Below are 22,537 nucleotides of genomic sequence, written 5' to 3'. Positions count from 1 at the left end.
TGTGGTTGCTCGTGTTCGATCATGGAGGTTTAAGAAGCATGAAAATGGACTTCAGACTTTTCATACAACTCCTGCCTTCAGAACTGCCTTAATTCTTCTTGCCATGGATTCAACAAGGTGTAGGAAACATTCCTCAGAGATGTTGGTCCGTATTGACATGAAGGCATCACACAGTCGCCCATTCAATCAGTTTGCCCATTCTCCTCTGACTTTTGACATCAACAAGGCATTTTCATCCACACAGCTGCCGCTCACTGGATATCTTCTTATTTTTGGGCCATTCTGTCTAAACTGTAAAGATGGTTGTGCGTGAAAATCTCAGTAGATCAGCAGATTCTGAAATACTCAGACAAACAAACTTGCCACATTCAAAGTAATTTAAATCCCCTTTTTAACCCCACTCTGATGCTCGGTTTGAATTTCAGTAAATCGTCTTCATCATGTCTAGATGTCTGAATGCACTGAGTTGCTGCCATGTGATTGGCTGATTAGCTATTTGTGTCAAAAGTAATTGAACAGGTGTACCTAATAAAGTGGCCAGTGAGCGTAGTTTGCGAGCTCATGTTCGTGAGTGCTGGATGGTTATCATAATATGGGTCAACTGCAAAACATATTTTGGCAAAAAAAAAAAAAAAAAAAAAAAAATTTAATTTCAATTTCAATTTATTATTATTTATTATATAGCGCCAACTCACGACCAAGTCACCCCTAGGCGCTTCACACACTTCACAACAACATAAATTAATCTAAAATCAAAATTAAAAGCAAGAAAAGCACAACAAAAAAATTAAAACATAGTAGAATAAAAATAAATTAGAAAACAAACAATCAATCAATCAATCAATTTTATTTAGATAGCGCCAAATCACAACAAACAGTTGCCCCAAGGCGCTTTATATTGCAAGGCAAAAGCCATACAATAATTACGTAAAAACCCCAACGGTCAAAACGACCCCCTGTGAGCAAGCACTTGGCGACAGTGGGAAGGAAAAACTCCCTTTTAACAGGAAGAAACCTCCAGCAGAACCAGGCTCAGGGAGGGGCAGTCTTCTGCTGGGACTGGTTGGGGCTGAGGGAGAGAACCAGGAAAAAGACATGCTGTGGAGGGGAGCAGAGATCAATCACTAATGATTAAATGCAGAGTGGTGCATACAGAGCAAAAAGAGAAAGAAACACTCAGTGCATCATGGGAACCCCCCAGCAGTCTAAGTCTATAGCAGCATAACTAAGGGATGGTTCAGGGTCACCTGATCCAGCCCTAACTATAAGCTTTAGCAAAAAGGAAAGTTTTAAGCCTAATCTTAAAAGTAGAGAGGGTGTCTGTCTCCCTGATCTGAATTGGGAGCTGGTTCCACAGGAGAGGAGCCTGAAAGCTGAAGGCTCTGCCTCCCATTCTACTCTTACAAACCCTAGGAACTACAAGTAAGCCTGCAGTCTGAGAGCAAAGCGCTCTATTGGGGTGATATGGTACTATGAGGTCCCTAAGATAAGATGGGACCTGATTATTCAAACCCTTATAAGTAAGAAGAAGAATTTTAAATTCTATTCTAGAATTAACAAGAAGCCAATGAAGAGAGGCCAATATGGGTGAGATATGCTCTCTCCTTCTAGTCCCTGTCAGTACTCTAGCTGCAGCATTTTGAATTAACTGAAGGCTTTTCAGGGAACTTTTAGGACAACCTGATAATAATGAATTACAGTAGTCCAGCCTAGAGGAAATAAATGCATGAATTAGTTTTTCAGCATCACTCTGAGACAAGACCTTTCTAATTTTAGAGATATTGCGTAAATGCAAAAAAGCAGTCCTACATATTTGTTTAATATGCGCTTTGAATGACATATCCTGATCAAAAATGACTCCAAGATTTCTCACAGTATTACTAGAGGTCAGGGTAATGCCATCCAGAGTAAGGATCTGGTTAGACACCATGTTTCTAAGATTTGTGGGGCCAAGTACAATAACTTCAATTTTATCTGAGTTTAAAAGCAGGAAATTAGAGGTCATCCATGTCTTTATGTCTGTAAGACAATCCTGCAGTTTAGCTAATTGGTGTGTGTCCTCTGGCTTCATGGATAGATAAAGCTGGGTATCATCTGCGTAACAATGAAAATTTAAGCAATGCCGTCTAATAATACTGCCTAAGGGAAGCATGTATAAAGTGAATAAAATTGGTCCTAAAACAGAACCTTGTGGAACTCCATAATTAACCTTAGTCTGTGAAGAAGATTCCCCATTTACATGAACAAATTGTAATCTATTAGATAAATATGATTCAAACCACCGCAGTGCAGTGCCTTTAATACCTATGGCATGCTCTAATCTCTGTAATAAAATTTAATGGTCAACAGTATCAAAAGCAGCACTGAGGTCTAACAGAACAAGCACAGAGATGAGTCCACTGTCTGAGGCCATAAGAAGATCATTTGTAACCTTCACTAATGCTGTTTCTGTACTATGATGAATTCTAAAACCTGACTGAAACTCTTCAAATAGACCATTCCTCTGCAGATGATCAGTTAGCTGTTTTACAACTACCCTTTCAAGAATTTTTGAGAGAAAAGGAAGGTTGGAGATTGGCCTATAATTAGCTAAGATAGCTGGGTCAAGTGATGGCTTTTTAAGTAATGGTTTAATTACTGCCACCTTAAAAGCCTGTGGTACATAGCCAACTAATAAAGATAGATTGATCATATTTAAGATCGAAGCATTAAATAATGGTAGGGCTTCCTTGAGCAGCCTGGTAGGAATGGGGTCTAATAGACATGTTGATGGTTTGGATGAAGTAACTAATGAAAATAACTCAGACAGAACAATCTGAGAGAAAGAGTCTAACCAAATACCGGCATCACTGAAAGCAGCCAAAGATAACGATACATCTTTGGGATGGTTATGAGTAATTTTTTCTCTAATAGTTAAAATTTTATTAGCAAAGAAAGTCATGAAGTCATTACTAGTTAAAGTTAAAGGAATACTCGGCTCAATAGAGCTCTGACTCTTTGTCAGCCTGGCTACAGTGCTGAAAAGAAACCTGGGGTTGTTCTTATTTTCTTCAATTAGTGATGAGTAGTAAGATGTCCTAGCTTTACGGAGGGCTTTTTTATAGAGCAACAGACTCTTTTTCCAGGCTAAGTGAATATCTTCTACGGGTTATCTGCTTTAAGCTGCGAGTTTGTGAGTTATACCACGGAGTCAGGCACTTCTGATTTAAAGCTCTCTTTTTCAGAGGAGCTACAGCATCCAAAGTTGTCTTCAATGAGATGTAAAACTATTGACGAGATACTCTATCTCACTCACAGAGTTTAGGTAGCTACTCTGCACTGTGTTGGTATATGGTATTAGAGAACATAAAGAAGGAATCATATCCTTAAACCTAGTTACAGCGCTTTCTGAAAGACTTCTAGTGTAATGAAACTTATTCCCCACTGCTGGGTAGTCCATCAGAGTAAATGTAAATGTTATTAAGAAATGATCAGACAGAAGGGAGTTTTCAGGGAATACTGTTAAGTCTTCAATTTCCATACCATAAGTCAGAACAAGATCTAAGATATGATTAAAGTGGTGGGTGGACTCATTTACATTGTGAGCAAAGCCAATTGAGTCTAATAATAGATTAAATGCAGTGTTGAGGCTGTCATTCTCAGCATCTGTGTGGATGTTAAAATCGCCCACTATAATTATCTTATCTGAGCTAAGCACTAACAAAAGGTCTGAAAATTCACAGAGAAACTCACAGTAATGACCAGGAGGACGATAGATAACAACAAATAAAACTGGTTTTTGGGACTTCCAATTTGGATGGACAAGACTAAGAGTCAAGCTTTCAAATGAATTAAAGCTCTGTCTGGGTTTTTGATTAATTAATAGGCTGGAATGGAAGATTGCTGCTAATCCTCCGCCTCGGCCCGTGCTACGAGCATTCTCCCAGTTAGTGTGACTCGGGGGTGTTGACTCATTTAAACTAACATATTCATCCTGCTGTAACCAGGTTTCTGTAAGGCAGAATAAATCAATATGTTGATCAATTATTATATCATTTACTAACAGGGACTTAGAAGAGAGAGACCTAATGTTTAATAGACCACATTTAACTGTTTTAGTCTGTGGTGCAGTTGAAGGTGCTATATTATTTTTTCTTTTTGAATTTTTATGCTTAAATAGATTTTTGCTGGTTATTGGTGGTCTGGGAGCAGGCACCGTCTCTACGGGGATGGGGTAATGAGGGGATGGCAGAGGGAGAGAAGCTGCAGAGAGGTGTGTAAGACTACAACTCTGCTTCCTGGTCCCAACCCTGGATAGTCACGGTTTGGAGGATTTAAGAAAATTGGCCAGATTTCTAGAAATGAGAGCTGCTCCATCCAAAGTGGGATGGATGCCGTTTCTCCTAACAAGACCAGGTTTTCCCCAGAAGCTTTGCCAATTATCTATGAAGCCCACCTCATTTTTTGGACACCACTCAGACAGCCAGCAATTCAGGGAGAACATGCGGCTAAACATGTCACTCCCGGTCCGATTGGGGAGGGGCCCAGAGAAAACTACAGAGTCCGACATTGTTTTTGCAAAGTTACACACCGATTCAATGTTAATTTTAGTGACCTCCGATTGGCGTTACCGGGTGTCATTACTGCCGACGTGAATTACAATCTTACCAAATTTACGCTTAGCCTTAGCCAGCAGTTTCAAATTTCCTTCAATGTCGCCTGCTCTGGCCCCCGGAAGACAATTGACTATGGTTGCTGGTGTCGCTAACTTCACATTTCTCAAAACAGAGTCGCCAATAACCAGAGTTTGATCCTCGACGGGTGTGTCGTCGAGTGGGGAAAAACGGTTAGAAATGTGAACGGGTTGGCGGTGTACACAGGGCTTCTGTTTAGAACTATGCTTCCTCCTCACAGTCACCCAGTCAGCCTGCTTTCCTGGCTGCTCGGGATCTGCCAGAGGGAAACTAACGGCGGCTAAGCTACCTTGGTCCGCACCGACTACAGGGGCCTGGCTAGCTGTAGAATTTTCCACGGTGTGGAGCCGAGTCTCCAATTCGCCCAGCCTGGCCTCCAAAGCTACAAATAAGCTACACTTATTACAAGTACCATTACTGCTACAGGAGGCCGAGGAATAACTAAACATTTCACACCCAGAGCAGAAAAGTGCGGGAGAGACAGGAGAAGCCACCATGCTATACCGGCTAAGAGCTAGTAGCTGCGCTAAGCTAGCAGATTCCTAAAACACACACCAAGTAAATAATGTGTAAATAATTTAGAGGTGATTCAGCAGAGGGAGTGCTTTAGTTAAGGCACGTGAAGATTACACTGTGAAACAAATCGTTACCTAGGTAACTAGATCAATCTAACTGCGCAGATTAAACAGCTAACAGATACAGAAAAACACCGCTGTGCTCCGGAACAGGAAGTGATACAAGACCGCAGTGAGAGCCAACCACCAGTAGAGGCAAGCAATCCACACAAAATCCACACAAAAGTGACTCATGATATTTTAATGGCTTTCAGAGGGGTTAAGAAGCGGACTTACCACTTCTGAAGAGCAGCGAATCAAAGAGCCACGAGCCATTGAATCGAAGCATTGCTTCGATTTACGCTTCAAACTGGAGTCGCGCTGCAGAAATGGTTGATTACAGACGCTGTATTGAAAATAAGCTCAACGGTCCAAAATAAGCGTAACGGTCCAAAATTATAGCATAACGGGCTGTAACGCAAGTTAGCTAGAACCCTGACATCATTTGTCTGATCATAACAATTCTTAAAAAGTATAGTTTGGACTATCTATGTCTGTTCTGGAGTAAAAACAGCAAAAATGGTGACAAAGGTCAATTTCAGTTTGTACAGGGGTCAAAAGTTAAAGTTGCTCCAGTTTCAGCAAAAAATGATGCAAATTATTGGTTGAAATAAAAGGATCAATAAATAGAATAGTTTTGACTGTGTTGAATGCTTTGTCTCCAAAGTGAAGGTCAAACAAGGTCATCATCCATTGAATTCTATGACATGTGACATATGTTACCCCGTAACACGATAACTAAGCATGACAGATGGTGCAAACTATTCCTTTTTAGAACCCTATTAACCCAAACAATCATTTGCATGATTTTTTACTTAAATTGGAGCAACTTTAATATTTGACCCCTGTACAAACTGAAATTGACCTTTGTCACCATTTTTGCTGTTTTTACCCCATAACTCCAGAACATTCTACCATAGATAGTCCAAACTATACCTTTTTGGAATGATTATGATCAGACCAATGATGTGATGTAGTTTTCAACGTGATTGGAGCATTTTTAAAGTTTGACCTCTGTGTAATTCTTCATTGACCCCTACCTGGCTACAGCTACCACCCTGGGATGGCTATCATACATTTTTGTGTAGGCCATGATACACTGAGGCTGGATTCTAAGTGTTGTTTTTTTCCCCTTAAGTGGTACTCAAAACTCACTTGGCTCATGGACTATTGTGACCTAAAACATACTTTCGACTGGGTTGTCTGTCAGAGTGGATTAAAGACTGGACTTTTACTTGGGGCTTAAAATAAAGTGGACTGTCAGGGTTTGTGTTCTATCAATGGCATCATCTCATCTCAGTCCTCCTTCAATGACTCAGTCCTAATTTGTTGACAGTTACCTGTCAGTAGAATGATGCATCACTTGGCTGTTTCCACAGTATAACCGAGGCAAAGAGTTCATTAGTCGTCTCTGTTTTCTCTTTGAGATTTCTGACTGTTTGCGTTTCACCCAGAACCCGCTGTGACCCAGTTTAACTCGTTCTACTCTCTCGGTGTTCTGCAGAATAAAAAGTGAGTGTGTTTGGCAGCATATTGAGTGAGAGCAGTGTTGAAATAGCTTCTGTCAGCACTCGGCGGGCTGAGGCTTTATTTAGGCTGTGTTAGTGCTCGCTGTCTAAACTCATTAGCCGCGGAGAGAGGGGCTGTTGTCTTTGTTTAAGCGGTGACAAATTAACCAGGCCCAAACACTGGGAGTCTTTTATTCTGATGTGCTGCTCGCCTGAAGATGGGAAAGTTTTCGATGGGAGGGAGGGACGGGGGTTCGTAATGTTTCCATGTGTGTTTATGGGCATGTTACGCAAGCTAGTGTGCGTGCTTTTAGTAGCAACTTCATTTTACGTATCTGTATCTAGACACCAGACGTGAAGGACGTGTGACTGAAATGGGTTTGGGTTCCGACCCAAGTGGCCACGCCCAGCGCTGAAAAATAAAGCTAACATGAAAGTGCCAAAACGTGCAGTTCCTTGAATGGCCCCTTGAGGCTGCGTTCAAAAGCAAGTCATTTCCCATAGAAACTCCAATGATAAAGTGTCCAACTTTATAGCAGAAATAAACATGTTTACAATAAAGAATCTGTGACAGAGTGGCGTCCTGTTCAGGCTGGACCCTGACTCATGCCCGATGACTGCTGGGATAGGCTCGAGCCCCCCTCCGTGACCCTTGATTGGAGTAAACCGATATAAAAAGTGAATGAATGGACAACAAAGAACGGTTTTGGTCTATATTACTAGTTTCTCTGCTCATGACAACTATATACAGTTGTACTCAAACGTTTACATACCCTGGTAGAATTTTTAACACAAATTAACACAAAACGTTTTTTTCCACTCATAGTTAGTGGTTGGGTGAAGCCAATTTTTGTCAAACAATTGTGTTTAGTCTGTTTAAATCATAATGACAACAGAAACTACCCTGATCAAAGTTTACATACCCAGGGGTCGAAATACATTTTTAACCTACTTGCACTGGTGCTAGTAACAAAAAAATTACTTGCACCAAAAAAAAGTTACTTGCACAACCAAAAGTCAGTCTTATATCAACCTTAAAACTCCTCCTCTGATGTGTCAGATGCTTCCTCTCTGGGGAGAGTTTGAGGGGAGAGCAGCAGCAGCTTCTTTTTTTTTTCACCTGCGAGCGTGAACGAATTGTCCGTGAAGATTATTTTATTTATCAACTACGCAGATGTACAATAAAATGAATGGTGACTGGTTTATAACACAATTATGACAGAGTTTGAGGGGAGAGAGATCGAGGAACTACAGAGCCCTGGAAGTGTCATCGCAAATTGTTTTGCATGTGGAGAGAATGTGTGCACGTTTTATTATATTGTGCACTCGTTTTGTTATATTGTGCGCACGTTTTATTATATTGTGCGCATGTTTTAAGCATCGTTTGAGTAAAACAAAGGCACGATCTACTTAAACGTGGCCACAATTTGTAAAACGTGCACTCAATTATTCAATATTGTCTTGACACATAGATTTTGACTATTAGTCAACAAACCAGCAGACAGTGTAATTAATTTGACAGCACGTTTTATTAATTCGTGGGCTCAATTAAAGGAAAACGTGTGCACAAATTATCATGGCCGGAAAAAAATACCTCTCCCGGGTTCCGTAAAGGAACCGCGGCGGCAGCCAGTTTGTTTTTTTTCACATGCGCACGCTGCTGGTGACGTTTGTCAGCTTTCCAGAACAAATAGAGCACAGCAAACTGGCTCCGTTTGTGAAGTCATAAAACGCGGGGAAGACGAAGACAACACACTGGAAATTGTTTTTTCCTTATTTATTCCTTTATTGGTTCATTCTACTGGTGCTTATAGTTGATAAAACTTGTATAAAATTACGTGCACCGCTCGAATAATACATGCACAAACTAGCACATGCACATACTATTTCGAGCCCTGCATACCCCTGTTCTTAGTACCGTGTATTGGGGTTCTAGCTACGGTGAGCAGCGGCGTGCCCAGCTCTTGGGTTCAAGTTGGAACAAAACAAAAACTGAGTAAAAAACACCCTAAATATGTTTAGAACTGTAAACAAACTTCTGTTGATTCTTCTGCTTGGAGCCGACAAAAATTACCCAAAAGAGACTCTAGCATAGTTACTTGTTTTGTATTTTTGTTGTTTTTTTTTTTACTTTTGTTCTCTTAAGTCTGGCATTTATCAGTGATTTCTTTTTGATAAAGAAAAATTCTGCTTGGAACTGATGTGACACACAGACAGTAGAGATGTTTATTTATTATTTTGCATGTCAGCGAAAAAACACAGTACTTGGGCAAAAAATGATTTATGAATAGAATTTTGTGTGGCCAAAAATAAACATGCACAGTTGCAGTGACAGAGGTGGGAGCCAGCCTGTGTTGTGTCTGTGTGAGCCAATGAGAAGCGCTCACTAAGGAGCTCTCAGCCAATGAAATGGAGTAACTCACTGCTGGTTGTCTGCCTCCTTTTCCCTGCGAACGGCCCAGTCGCATCGAAGTACCCGCTGCTCATTGAGGAGAAATACGTGCTTTCACATCAGTCTCCAAAAGTTTCCAATAAATCCAGGAAAAGTTGCTAGATATCCCGCTAGTCACTTTAAAAAAAAAAAAAGTCACTAGAGGGGTCTGAATATTCGTTAAAAGTTGTAAGTTGGCAATGCTGGCCAGTTTTTTTCTGTTGCAGGTTCATGTGAGCACTGCAGCAGTCTTTGGCCCACCCCAAATCCTCTCATTGGTTGAGAGGAAAAGCCAGTCCTGATCAACATCCCACCCCTGTCATTCAGAGTCAGTGAGGAACAGACTTCCAAATAATGGTCATAAAAAACTGTGTTAATGGGCAATACAATAATTGTTGCTGTAAATTCATTTATTAATGCATTAACGTGTTAATAATGCATTAACTTGCCCAGCCCTGATATATATAAATAATGTTAGTGGCCTTTGAGATGACACTTGAGACCAGCCATTGATGTCACTGGCTTTGGGCAAACCCAACCATCCATCTATTTTCTGTACCCGCTTACTCCAATTAAAGGTCACGGGGGGGTGCTGGAGCCTGTCCCAGTGGTCATAGGGCGTGAGGTGGGGTACACCCTGGACAGGACTGCAGTCTGTCAGAAAGCCGGGCTTCAGGCATATGTGACAAATGAATTGTGTTGTTTTGGCTGGATTACCTGAATCGAGATGCGTTACAGTTTTCTGTATACGCTGCTTCAGTCCAGATGTTGATTTGCAAGTTTTATAGTAAACTACATAGTTGTGATTGCCTGGATGCAGAGGTAGATTGGCTTTTTTCTGATTGTTATCATGGACTTTAAGATCCTTACAAATTTTAGTCTAAAGTATTCAGTCGTCCAACAACACTTAAGTATTTACCAGTGCAAACCAAAAGTTCTCTCCCTTTGGATCCGCCCCTGAATATAGTTCACATAAGAACTGAAGTTATTGTACTTGGCCCCACAAATCTTAGAAGCATGGTGTCTAACCAGATCGTTACTCTGGATGGCATTTCCCTGATCTCTAGTAATACTGTGAGAAATCTTGGAGTTATTTTTGATCAGGATATGTCATTCAAAGCGCATATTAAACAAATATGTAGGACTGCCTTTTTGCATTTACGCAATATCTCTAAAATCAGAAAGGTCTTGTCTCAGAGTGATGCTGAAAAACTAATTCATGCATTTATTTCCTCTAGGCTGGACTATTGTAATTCATTATTATCAGGTTGTCCTAAAAGTTCCCTAAAAAGCCTTCAGTTGGTTCAGAATGCTGCAGCTAGAGTACTGACGGGGACTAGCAGGAGAGAGCATATCTCACCCGTGTTGGCCTCCCTTCATTGGCTTCCTGTTAATGCTAGAATAGAATTTAAAATTCTTCTTCTTACTTATAAGGTTTTGAATAATCAGGTCCCATCTTATCTTAGGGACCTCGTAGTACCATATTACCCCATTAGAGCGCTTCGCTCTCAGACTGCGGGCTTACTTGTAGTTCCTAGGGTTTGTAAGAGTAGAATGGGAGGCAGAGCCTTCAGCTTTCAGGCTCCTCTCCTGTGGAACCAGCTCCCAATTTAGATCAGGGAGACAGATACCCTCTCTACTTTTAAGATTAGGCTTAAAACTTTCCTTTTCGCTAAGGCTTATAGTTAGGGCTGGATCGGGTGACCCTGGACCATCCCTTGGTTATGTTGCTTTAGACGTAGACTGTGTTTCATAATTATTGTATGGCCTTGCCTTGCAATGTGGAGCGCCTTGGGGCAACTGTTTGTTGTGATTTGGCGCTATACAAGAAAAAAGTTGATTGATTGATTGATTGATAAGACCTGAAGTGGATAATTACTGAAACATGATCCAAACTGTGGAAAACATCAGTGTGTTTACCTCAGCGCTTCACTCGTGCTTGATTTGCTTTTGTATTTTTCTAAACCTCACAAACAAGGATTTGGTGGTATATAAAGGAATCACCCTGTGAAACTTCACGCAATGGTAGCACAGCATGTGCCAGAGGAGAATTTAGTCCTGTATAGGCCCTGTGGCCCATTTGTGCTGGTACTTGTCTCCACATTCTTTCATGCAAAGCAGATCCATCTGGACAGGAAACCAGTCTCACCTAGGTTACTTCCCCAACCATGGCCTGGTGGACAACTGGGTGGACTGCGACAATGCAAATGAGGAGTCTTGTCCAAGGACACAGACAGCTAATGTGACCAGGAATCGAACCCTGGTTTATGTATTGGTAGCCCAATCCCTTACCCAACTGACATATCTTCTCTGTATCATAGAGGGCATTGTTGTGTTTGCTTGTCATGCCACATTCAGTAATCCAATTTTTGAAAATCCTGCTCTTCTTGAGATTAAACTCTTCATATTTACTGTCCAACCCATCTTGTTAGAGTTCCCACAACCAAAGTTTTGGGTGCTTTGTAGGAATAAAAGTAATTTCCCTCAAGGGAAGATTATTTGACTCTTTGTGCATCATACTTACAAAATACTGCACATAATGCATACATAATCCTGTTGTGTGCTGTCAGTTGTGTGTATAGAGGTTGACCAGTTTGTTAATTCAAGTATTTCATCTCAAAAGATTTACTTCCGCCAATGTATAATCCATGGAAGACGCTTGCATGGTGGATTGGGGGGTACGATTTTGTGAGTTTGGTCACAGATCTCTAGCGTGTCCCGTTGCTGACTAGTCAAGCCCCTCCCTGTTGTCAGAACCCAACACACTCCTCCTCCTCCTCCTGACTCTCCTGATAGTTGGCCACACTTTGGATCTCTCCTCTCCTGTCTTCCTCCACCTTTCCTCTTTGTGGGTTTTTGTCCCTGCTGGACGTCTGAGACAACGATGAGGTTTGTCAGTCTGCAATTCTAGAACACCTCTGTGGCTGTAGGTCTCAGTTTGACATAAGTATCTTCAGATTTTTATTCAATCTGTGTTTTTAGCAGGTTCAGTTAGTTGGACTTGTCATTTGCATCTGGATAAATTTGTGTTAATACAAACCTATTTTTTTTTTTTTGATGGGAGCAGTAGATCAGAAAACTTTGTTCCTCTCATGATTCCTTTGCGCAACAGAGCACAATTTGCTAATTGGCCATTGAAATTTATTTGCCTATATTTTTCTGATGTTGTACAAAATTGCAAAATGCCTCCACCAGAGAGGAAATGTCTTTACCTCAGGTTTTTGGTCTGGATTCTTTTTTATCTTAACCTACATATGGACCTGCAATGGAACTAAAATTACTAAGCCTTAAAATACATCAGGGAGGAGTTTGGGTATTAGTGGTGTTTAGATACCATTGGTTAATGTTCTAAATTAGAAATGTTTTGGTTTTGAAAGGCACTATCAAAGATGCAGCCAGACCATTTCAAATTTCATGGTGCAGGAAACTTGCATACGGCTCGTACTAGTACATGCGATGATTGAACCATCTGACACACTTGATAGGTGTCATGCACACTTATTCATCTTTATGCATGAATCTGATGATCTTGTGAGTCAGCTGCATACATTTTTATCATTTGACAATGACTATTTAGTCCCATCTCAGAGTTTGGCTGGTGAAAGGAAATACGGACACAGATGGTTTTTGTGACATCATCAGACAATTGGCCGTAACATGTGCTTTCATTGGAATTGTGCAGGTATATTTACAGGCCTGGATTTTAATAGAATCATAAACAATGTACATTCTCTTGTGGGGACAAGTCTGACTGTGGAGTTGTGGAGTGCCTGATAAATGCCAGCCTCTCATTTTAGCTCTGCTAACTGGCATTGTTTGAGTTAGAATGGCATGCTCTTTTTGTTTACACAGCATATAATTTCAGCAAAAAGTGATGTGCAGGACACAAATGAGTTGTATTTAGCCACTAAATTAAACATGAATATGTGTTGAGCAGAACAGGAGAGTGTTTTAAGAAGGCAGAGGGAGAATTTTGAGGAGCTGATGAATGAAGAAAAAGGGAGTGAGAGAGAAGGCTTGATAATGCAAAGAAACTAAATCAGGAAGTGCGAAAGATTAGTATGAATTAAGTGCAGACAGGTATGAAGAGTGGAAAGGCAGTTGGTCCAGATTACATTTGAACTTGAACTTGAACTTATTTATTTGGCACACAACTCGTCAATAACAAAAACTGATATACAAGACAATTCCACAGTGACGTGTGACCAAAAAGGGGGTGAGCAGAAGCAAAGCTTATAAACGCCCACCCCATATATACATACATACATACATATATACACATTACCTACCCCCAGAGCAAGCACACAGGCGACCGTGGTAAGGAAAAACTCCCTCTGATGTATTGAGGAAGAAACCTCAAGCAGACCAGACCCTCTGCTTGGGCCATGCTACAAACACATTTAACAACACAAACTCAAATCCCATTATCATAAACATATCAAGTGAACACTGTGTCTTCATCTACATACACATTTACATACATATACAGTATACATGTATACACACACCAACATACACCTACACATACATACATAATTACACACACACACACACACAAAACTCATCGTACTTCATCAGATACATATCTTGAAAACATCATTTTTTTATATTGATTTTTAAACTGATTGATATTTGGACATCGTTTGAGTTCATCCGTCAGGTTATTCCATAATCTAGGGCCACACATGGAGACACAGAAACCTTTCCTGGTCGTCTGAGCGCCAGCAATTTTAAAATGATACAAGCCACGTAAATGATATTTTCCCTCTCTCAGTAAAATATTCTTGAATTCTAAATGGCACTTGTTTATTTTTCGCATTAATTGAACAGTCTTGAACAAAATCATATCATTAAGTTTTAATATTTGAGATTTAATGAACAGTGGGTTGGTGTGGTCTCGATAACCTGCATCATGAATTGTCCTTAATGCTCTTTTTTGAAGAATGAATAATGGTTGCAATGTAGTTTTGTAATTGTTGCCCCAAACTTCAGCTCTGTAAGTCAAGTAGGGTGCAACCAGTGAACAATAGAGAGTATGTAGTGCTCAGCAATCAAGAACATGCTTTACTTTATTTAATACTGCAATACTTTTTGATACCTTCATTTGAATATGCTGAATATGAGCTTTCCAATTAATTCTTTCATCAATAATGACACCTAAAAACTTATTCTCTTTGACACGCTCTATGTTTACCCCATGTATATTTAACTGAATTTGTATGTCTTTTTTATAATTTCCAAATAACATCAATTTAGTTTTAGACAAATTTAATGATAATTTGTTAATATCAAACCATCTCTTTAACTTTATAATTTCTGCTCCTAAATCAGATAATAATTGTTGCAGATTTTCCCCTGAGCAAAACAGGTTTGTGCCATCTGCAAAGAGCACGGTTTTAACCATATCTGAGACTTTACATAAATCATTAATGTATAAAATAAATAATTTTGGGCCCAACACGGAACCCTGTGGTAGCCCACAAATGATGTCCAGACATGAAGAACAGTATTCCCAGAGTTTAACAAACTGCTTTTGGTTTTGTAAGTAGCTTTTAATCCAACTCAGAGGAACTCCTCTGATCCCATACAGTTCCAACTTTTGAAATAATATATTGTGATCAATTGTGTCAAAAGCCTTTCTTAAGTCAATAAATAAACCAGCAACTATTACCCTTTGGTCCACATGTTTATTGATCTCTTCTATGGAATCGAGCAATTTCAGTGGAGGCATGAGAATGTTTAGGAGAGATGGCAGTGGAGCTTCTAAATAGACTGTTAATACATTCTTGGAATGTGAGAGGATGCCTGAGAACTGGAGAAGTAGTGTACTGGTTCAAATTTTTAAGAATAAGGGCAATGTGCAGAGCTGCAGCAGTAACTACAGTGGCATGTAGTTGATCAGTCACAGCATGAGGTTATGGAAAAGAAAAGATGTTAGGCTGAGAAAAGGGGTGAAGATCTGTGCGAAGCAGTATTGTTTTATGCTAAGAAATAGCATGACAGATACAATGTTTGTGCTGAGAGGATTGATGGAGATGTACAGAGAAGGCCAGAAACAATTGCACTGCGTTTGTGGATGTGGAGTTACAGAGAACTGTGTGAGGGTGGTGCTGGATATGTACAAGAACACTGTGACAACAGTGAGATGTGCAGCAGAAATGTCAGTTTCTTGTTTGCAGTGGTGATGAACAACTTAATGGACAAGTTCAGACAGGAGTTTCCATGGGCTACGGTGTTCTGCAGATCTGTAACGAGAGTAGAGAGCAGGTTGAGACAAGCCTGGAGAGATGGTGATGTGCTCTGGAGAGAAGGGGAATAAAAGTCAGGCGGAATAAATATTCATGTGAATGAATGAGAGGTAGCAGGGTGATGTAGTGTGGTTACACAGAGCAGAGGTGGTGAAGGTACGTAATTTTTACGTAATTATTGTATGGCCTTGCCTTACAATATAAAGCGCCTTGGGGCAACTGTTTGTTGTGATTTGGCGCTATATAAATAAAATTGATTGATTGATTGATACTTTCCAAAGTAATGGCGAGTGTGGTAGAGAGGTGATGAAGAGAGCGTAGGCAGGGTGGAGTGAGTGGAGAAAGGTGGCAGGAGTGATTTGTAACAAAAGGATATCTGCAAGAGTGAAGGTAAAAGTCTACAAGACAGTTGTAAGACCAGCTATGTTGAACAGTTTGGAGATGAAGACGTTGGGATTTTACTCAGGAATTACAAATATGGACAGGATTAAGAATGAACATACAGTATCAGAGAGGCAGCACATGCAGGACGATTTGGAGTCAAAGACAGAGAGTCGAGATTGAGATGGTTTGGACATGTGCAGAGGATGGACCCGGGGTATATGGAGAAAAAGATGCTGAGGATGGAGCCACCAGGCAGGAGGAGAAGACACAGTCCAAAGAGGAGGTTTGTGGATGTGCTGAGGGAGGACCTGCAGGTGGGTGGGACAGAAGATGCAGAGGACAGAGTGAGATGGAGACAGTAAACCTGCTGTGGTGACCCTTAACGGGAGGAGCTGAAACAACAAGACGTGTTTTGGGCATAATATTAATTGAAACTTGAAGAGATTGTGCAGTGGAACCTTGTGCATTGCTATTTACATGGTGGACTCAGAAATGAGAGGTTCTCTGGCAAGAAAATGACATAGCAGATCATGTAGGGAAGGTGGTGGCCTGGAGCTTCAAGTAATGGGCCAAAGTGATCCTCAGTTTGATTCCATGCCAAACAGGAAACTCACTAAACTGCCCTTGAGCTCTTTAGTCCTTAATCTCCCAATTGTTCCTGCCGTGTGGTTGAACACCTTGCATGTGAGTTCCACAACATCGTTGTGTGAGTGTGTGTAAATGGGTGAATGTGAGGCATCACTGGATAGTGCTTTGAGTATCTGCAACAGATGGAACAGCATCACAGAAAAATGCAGTCACCACTCCCTGAGGTGAAGCAGTTGAGTTCATTTCTGCAACACCCCTCCAACAAAAATATCCACTGCATCTCATCCTAGGTGCAAGAATTAATTATTTAATTAATTGTTTTAAAACAGTGAATTTCAAAAATCTTCCATTGCAGTTACAACCCCAATGACGTTGTGTAAAATGTAAATAAAAACAGAATACAATGATTTGCAAATCCTCTTCAACCTATATTCAATTGAATATACCACAAAGACAACATATTTAATGTTCAAACTGATAAACTTTATTGTTTTTGAGCAAATGTTTTTTCATTTTGAAATGGATGCCTGTAACACATTTCAAAAAAGCTGGGACAGTGGTATGTTTGCCACTGTGTTACATCACCTTTCCTTCTAACAACAGTCAATAAGCGTTTGGGAACTGAGGACACTAATTGTTGAAGCTTTGTAGGTGGAATTCTTTCCCATTCTTTCTTGATGTACGACTTCAGTTGTTCAACAGTCCGGGGTCTCCGTTGCCATATTTTGCGCTTCATAATATGCCACACATTTCAATGGGTGACAGGTCTGGACTGCAGGCAGGCCAGTCTAGTACCTGCACTCTTTTACTACGAAGCCATGCTGTTGTAAAACGTACACAATGTGGCTTGGCATTGTGTTGCTGAAATAAGCAGGGACGTCCCTGAAAAAGACGTTGCTTTGATGGCAGCATGTGTTGCTCCAAAACCTGTATGTACCCACAGATGTATAAGTTGCCCATGCCATGGGCATTAACACACCCCCATAACATTACAGATGCTGACTTTTGAATTTGCACTGATAACAATCTGGATGGTCTTTTTCTTCTTTTGTCTGGAGGACACAACGTCCATGATTTCCAAAAAAAATTTGAAATGTGGACTCATCAGATCACAGCACACTTTTCCACTTTGTGTCTGTCCATTTCAAATGAACTCAGGCCCAGAGAAGGCGGCGGCGTTTCTGGATGTTGTTGATGTATGACTATCGCTTTGCATGGTAGAGTTTTAACTTGCACTTGTAGATGTAGCGACGAACTGTGTTAACTGACAATGGTTTTCTGAAGTGTTCCTGAGCCCACGCAGAAAGATCCTTTACACAATGATGTCAGTTGTTCATGCAGTGCCATCTGAGGGATTAAAGGTCACGGGCATTCACTGTTGGTTTTCATCCTTGCAGCTTACGTGTAGAAAGTTCTCCAGATTCTCTGAATCTTCTGATTATATGATGGACTGTAGATGATGGAATCCCTAAATTCCTTGCAATTGAACTTTGAGAAACATTGTAATCATGACACTCACCTGTTTCCAGTTCGGTGTTCTTTGAGCATTCGTCAACTTTCCCAGTCGTTTGTTGCCCCGTCCCACCTTTTTTGTAATGTGTTGCAGGCATCCATTTCAAAATGAGAAAATATTTGCACAAAAACAATAAAGTTTATCAGTTTGAACATTAAATATCTTGTCTTTGTGGTGTATTCAATTGAATATAGGTTGAAGAGGATTTGAAAATCATTGTATTCTGTTTTTATTTTCATTTTACACAATGTCCCTACTTCATTGGAATTGGGGTTGTATAATGAATTTATATTCTTATTTATGGCAACTATGTATATTTTTAAGTGCTTTTTAAATGAATGTTGCATCAGTTTGGGCAATGCAAACATGTTGTTATGTGTCGGACGCGGGCGGAGAACCGACCCAGCGTTTGACAGGACCCAGCATAAAAGAAGCAGAGCACAGTTCAAAGGAAAACAAGTTTTAATTAACATAGTGTATTAAGTAATAACCCAAAAGTCAACGGTCTGGCGAGGTGGAAAAACGACGCGCTTCCAGCAGCGCAAAAGGACCGGAGCCACAACAATTCTGGACCCAAGGACACCGCCGACACCCCCAGGTGGCCGCGATAAACCGAGTCTGTGAAAGAAGAAACCGTAAGGTGAGTCCAACACTCTCCACACAGAGAGACAGCTCAAAGGTGCACACAATCAGCAAAACACTTCCTGGCCTAAATGTAAAATCAGCTTCTCTCCCTGCAGGCACGGAACAACTCAGTTCAAAACTCCACTGCAGTAGAAGCTGATTTAGACAATTAGCATAGCATAACAGCTCAATATAACAAGGTGTGAGCGACACCAAATTTACTGACTTTACTTCATGAAAGTCACAAAAACCAAAACCAAAATACACCAGAAGTATGCTGAAGAGCGTGAGACCTCACCCAGTCCTCTTTCACAGACCGTGGCGTCAAACCTAGAGCGGTCTCTGCGTACGTAGTGGTGAGATTGTTCTCCCAACGTCGATCTCACACGTCTGGTCACAAAGTCGAGTCTCTGGCAAATACACACTGTGTATTCCAGGTTTAAATGCAACATGCCCTGATCAAGACAGACGCACCACAGCTGTGAGTCCTGATGAACTGCACGTGATAACAAGCCACAGGTGATCAGGGTGAGGTCCTTAAACTCAGCCCCACGTCAGCCACTCAGTCCTGAATGCATACCACCTGGTGGGAGAAACAGAAAACAAAAACAAAGCCAGCCAAACACCCCAGCACACAACACATGTTTTTCCATGATGCATTAATTGTTTCTACAAATTAATAATAATTTCAAAAGGTTGGCCAAATATTCTAAGACAGTATGTGTTGACTTAGACGTTACATATTACACTCAACAAAAATATAAACGCAACACTTTTGGTTTTGTTCCCATTTTGTATGAGATGAACTCAAAGATCTAAAACTTTTTCCACATACACAATATCACCATTTCCCTCAAATATTGTTCACAAACCAGTCTAAATCCGTGATAGTGAGCACTTCTCCTTTGCTGAGATAATCCATCCCACCTCACAGGTGTGCCATATCAAGATGCTGATTAGGCACCATGATTAGTGCACAGGTGTGCCTTAGACTGCCCACAATAAAAGGCCACTCTGAAAGGTGCAGTTTTGTTTTATTGGGGGGGGATACCAGTCAGTATCTGGTGTGACCACCATTTGCCTCATGCAGTGCAACACATCTCCTTCGCATAGAGTTGATCAGGTTGTCAACTGTGGCCTGTGGAATGTTGGTCCACTCCTCTTCAATGGCTGTGCGAAGTTGCTAGATATTGGCAGGAACTGGTACACGCTGTCGTATACGCCGCTCCAGAGCATCCCAAACATGCTCAATGGGTGACATGTCCGGTGAATATGCCGGCCATGCAAGAACTGGGACATTTTCAGCTTCCAAGAATTGTGTACAGATCCTTGCAACATGGGGCCGTGCATTATCCTGCTGCAACATGAGGTGATGTTCTTGGATGTATGGCACAACAATGGGCCTCAGGATCTCGTCACGGTATCTCTGTGCATTCAAAATGCCATCAATAAAATGCACCTGTGTTCTTCGTCCATAACAGACGCCTACCCATACCATAACCCCACCGCCACCATGGGCCACTCGATCCACAACATTGATATCAGAAAACCGCTCACCCACACGACGCCACACACGCTGTCTGCCATCTGTCCTGGACAGTGTGAACCGGGATTCATCCGTGAAGAGAACACCTCTCCAACGTGCCAAACACCAGCGAATGTGAGCATTTGCCCACTCAAGTCGGTTACAACGACAAACTGGAGTCAGGTCGAGACCCCGATGAGGACGACGAGCATGCAGATGAGCTTCCCTGAGACGGTTTCTGACAGTTTGTGCAGAAATTCTTTGGTTTTGCAAACCGATTGTTCCAGCAGCTGTCCGAGTGGCTGGTCTCAGACGATCTTGGAGGTGAACATGCTGGATGTGGAGGTCCTGGGCTGGTGTGGTTACACGTGGTCTGCGGTTGTGAGGCTGGTTGGATGTACTGCCAAATTCTCTGAAACGCCTTTGGAGACGGCTTATGGTAGAGAAATGCACATTCAATACACGAGCAACAGCTCTGGTTGACATTCCTGCTGTCATCATGCCAATTGCACGCTTCCTCAAATCTTGCGACATCTGTGGCATTGTGCTGTGTGATAAAACTGCACCTTTCAGAGTGGCCTTTTATTGTGGGCAGTCTAAGGCACACCTGTGCACTAATCATGGTGTCTAATCAGCATCTTGATATGGCACACCTGTGAGGTGAGATGGATTATCTCAGCAAAGGAGAAGTGCTCACTATCACAGATTTAGACTGGTTTGTGAACAATATTTGAGGGAAATGGTGATATTGTGTATGTGGAAAAAGTTTTAGATCTTTGAGTTCATCTCATACAAAATGGGAGCAAAATCAAAAGTGTTGCGTTTATATTTTTGTTGAGTGTAATATTATAGACAAAGGGGATGTGGTGGATCAGATCTGCTTGACAGGACTGTAGGGATTCTGGAGAAATTTTGTACACTCATTTAACTAATAAAATGTTCTGTCAGAAGTGTTAAAACACTGAAATAATATTGCGCAACAACTGTTGCTGGTTATGCAGAAAGAAACATTTTACTGGTAAATGGAAATTTCTGTATTGCAACTTAATTCTTGAAATGGAACACGCTTGTTGTTAAATATTATGATTGTTTTCAGGTATTAATTTCCCCACAGTGGCCCTGATAATTGGTTGTACAGTTACAAATGCGTAAGAATGACGATCTGTGTGGAAAACAACCAAAAATAAAAAAAGCTTTCGGTGCACTTCAGCAGATTTCGTAAAGCAGAAAGTTACGCGGTGGTCTGTGTTCCACTTTGTCTTCTGTTGTCATTTTCTGCTCTTTATCGTCATGTCTAATGACGGCTGCAATTAAGCAGTTGAGTCCTAAAGACTGACATTTTTTCAACATGTTTCCTCAAGCAGAGTAACGTTTGATTCTGGAGTTTAGCTCCAGGCTAAGCCAGGGTCATGAGGTCAGCACATGTGAAGACTCCTCAGAGTTCAGCGTGCGTTCGTCATGAGCGTGAAAGACTTGTTTCTCAAAACGCTGCCAGGAAAACACAATCAGACTTTTCATCTTTTTGGCTGGTGTCTTATAAACTCTGACCTTTTATGTTGTAAATCATTCACTGTTAACGTAACCATGTGCAACTTGGAACTAATTGCATCTTAAATGGAGAGGACTTTTAAATGTAATCATTCAAATGGTAATTATTCTGAGTTGAGTGCTTTGTCAGGTGAAAGAATGGAAGAAAGAATGGAAAAATATTGAAGTTTGTTTTGCACTTCCAATTACTTTGTACTTACAAATGAAAGGCGGAAACACATTTTGGCACATTGGAAAGTAAAAGGACCAGTAATGAAAAAAATAAAAACAGTTCTCTGAAAGAAATAACTCAACAACTACTCAAAAACTCTGATGAACTCCATTCAGTCTGTTTTGATACAAATATTATATGCTGTATTTTCTGGAGTATAAGTCACACCAGAGTATAACATGCACCTGTAAAAAAATGCTTCTTGATGAGGAAAAAACCCATATATATGTTGCACTGGCATATAAGTTGCACCTTTTTATGTATTATCAGCTCTTTAATGTGGTATTTTTGTGTGTTGTTGACGTGTACTTTTTATTATTGGCATATATTCTTTTTATTCTTGGAGTTTATTTTGTTTAGTCCTTTGATTTCTGGGAAAGTCCAATATAAAAATTATTATTATAATTACTGTTATGAATAACAAACTTGTGATTTTTCTTTATGTAAGTAACGCCAGAGTGTAACTCACAGAGACGCCAAAACTAGTAAAAAAAAAAAAAATTAAAAACCCTACTTATATTACGGAAAATTCCATAATGTTCTTGATCTTACTTAAATCTCAGATACATTAATAAGTACTTATTATGTTTACAAAACCTTATATCTCTTTTATTTGGGCAAATTAGTTCAAAGTTTCAGCTCTTTCAACTTTCTACAAAATTATTTAGAG

The 22,537-nt window shown here is 40.6% G+C and overlaps 1 protein-coding gene across 1 annotated transcript in view; it reads left to right on the top strand.

Moving 5' to 3' along the window:
• The window catches only part of nav2a (neuron navigator 2a), a 331,375-nt gene that overhangs the window by 65,267 nt on the left and 243,571 nt on the right, over positions 1-22,537 (top strand).

Source organism: Thalassophryne amazonica, chromosome 2 (assembly GCF_902500255.1).
Source record: "Thalassophryne amazonica chromosome 2, fThaAma1.1, whole genome shotgun sequence".
Classification (NCBI taxonomy): domain Eukaryota; kingdom Metazoa; phylum Chordata; class Actinopteri; order Batrachoidiformes; family Batrachoididae; genus Thalassophryne; species Thalassophryne amazonica.
This window is presented reverse-complemented; position numbering and strand designations above follow the sequence as displayed.